Raw genomic sequence first — 2,695 nt, forward strand, 5'->3', positions numbered from 1 at the left:
TGCATGTAACTCGACAAATTGTTGATGAATCCGGAAACAAGAGCGAAACAGGAGCCCGTTGTCGGCCTGTTAAACCGGCCTTGTTTACGAAACGATGACGGTTTCCATGTTCCGGTGATCGTTTTACGCTTTGTAATTTCTGCGCTCACTTTCGGGCTCACTTTAAATAACACTGTGAACATGGAATTCACAATTGAAGCGTTGCTGAAAACGCGATGCAAATTGCGAAAGGAGGCCGTTTGTTTCTTTCTTTCTTTTTTTTTTTTTTTTTTTTAATATATATAAATTGCTTAACAACGACGAGAAGTTGACATAAAAATAATATTGACGATGGTGATATTGACAAGCCAGTAGCCAAGGGATATGCTTCAGGAGGTATGCAACGATTCGGTGTCAAGTCGGTACGTTGATAGAGCAAACTATGGTGTTTGCGGGGACAAGAATTTGTCGGGGAAGGACTGGTGACCGGAAATCAACGTTTAACGTACATAATAAATAGCGTTCATGCACTTTCGCGCATACATACATACACACTGTGTGGATATTGATTGAACATTTCGACACATTGACGGAATCTATAACAACATCAATCAGCCTTCGAGCTGTCTCTTGGTAATTCGCGTCTCGGGCAAATCGTATTTATTACGAGCAAACATATCAACTTAACCTCAAAGGAGATACTTCCCCATGTGAAAGATAGATTTAGATTCTCGTTTCGTATCAGTATATGGATGAGAAGTATTTCATCCTGATATATTCTCGTCTATCAAAATATGATTTCAAAGATATGTGTAAAAGTCTATCTTCTCTTTAAAAAAAATATATATATACACACATATATTTCATCCAAGTGAAGAGAAACTTGAATTCATTCTGTTTGTAAAAATATTCTAAATATTATTTAATAATTAGAATTACGCAGTAATAAAAAAATAGGATAAAATGACGAATCATGGATGGTAATATCGACTAGATCATAATTAAAATTGTTTCTATCAAATAATATCTACGAACAACGAAGTTAGTTACCGATCCCCTATTTTCATCTAGCTATAATACGAATCATTTCTTCTCCTCTTCCTTTCACAAAAGAAATTTTTCTGGCAACTCTGTACGTAACGAATGCAAACGTCGTCTCACGAGAGCAGCAGCGCCCTCTCTCCCCCCATTTCCCTGTCTCCCCGTATTCTTTCCAGGCAACCAGGCCAGCTTTTGAATTTATTATTCGCCAGCTCGAATTATTTTTGCGCCATATAATCCCCTAAGCTGCGACATTGTACGGGACAATCCTTCCTCCCCGGTTTGGAAAGACTTTTCGCGTTTAACCCGTCGTGGATGCGTCGTGTACACACCCTGCGTACAACCGTGGAATTTATGCCCCTCCGGATCCCTGTCCCTTCCCTTTAATTTCATCAGAAATACACGTGCCATTGCGATTCTGAGCATGCAAATTGGATGAAACGGGCTCGCTTCTTTTCTCAGTTTTAATCCTACGTGTATCCTTTATGACGAGAAACAAACACGGAAAACGTTATGTTTGATCGTGTTTCAATTGTTCGGCGAGCAGTTGCAGCGTGCAAGTGTCGCGACAACGAAATCGCGGGTTAATTGAAAATTCTTCGGGATCGCGATTCTTAGTTTATTATTTTCAAAGATACGAGGTTTTGGATGGGATTGAAGAGCGAGTTAAGAGCGCGACACGGTTCGATAATTGATTGAAACTTGATCGAGAGCAGTGGTTCTCAATGACTTTTCTGTAAATTAATATCGACGAAACGAAAATTCTATAATTTCGATACGATCGAAGATATTTTGCATTCTTTTTTTGGTTTTAGTTCTGGAAACTTGGTTTCAATTAAATATTGTTTATAATGATATTGTACGAGTCATTTTCTAATTCTATATTTGGACAGAAAATATCTTTAAACAGAGATCCAACAGATAATAAAAATGGTACTTCGTTCACGAGATTCTGCGTTCATTTATAATAACGATTCGTTAAAGCCGTTAATTCGGATGTAAAAAAGAAACGAAAGAACTTTTTTTATATTTAACGAGAATGATGTGAATCGTTTGAAATAAAATTTAATTTTTAAGTTCTCGTGGGTGAATGACCAACCACAATGTTCTAATTATGTCCATCTAAATGTCTTTTGAAGAAACGGAACAGAAACGAATTATTTAATCCACACCAGGAAGTTATTCCCATGGATTTCAATTCCCGTATTCCGCGAAAAATTAAAGGTGAAACGTATTTTACCGAATCTCGTACATTCTCGAAATGAATAAAATTTTACGCCCATTACGAACATCTTTAGCTTACGTTTTATTCAATCCTTCCCGTAACATCTCTTTTCTCGATACAAAATTTAATTAGAAATAAAAGGAACGAATGTTTATATAATCGATTCGCCATACAAATATAATTTCGTTTTCATCCTTATACATCTTCTATAATGCGACGAGCACACGAAATCTTAAAATCCTATTTTACACATCGTTTAATTCTTTTCGATCGATTTTCACGTTCCCAAATTTATCAAAATTGTTCCTGTATTATTCTTCTCCTCATCTTTTTATACGTATTATAAATAAAACAAAATCCCCCGAAAATGCTCCGTTTCATCGCGATGCAAAATCTTATCCGGTCTTATCGTGTTATCAAGATGCTTGTACGTGCGGATATAATCCTCGA

The sequence above is a fragment of the Apis cerana genome, linkage group LG8, assembly GCF_029169275.1.
Source record: "Apis cerana isolate GH-2021 linkage group LG8, AcerK_1.0, whole genome shotgun sequence".
Taxonomy (NCBI): Eukaryota; Metazoa; Arthropoda; class Insecta; order Hymenoptera; family Apidae; genus Apis; species Apis cerana.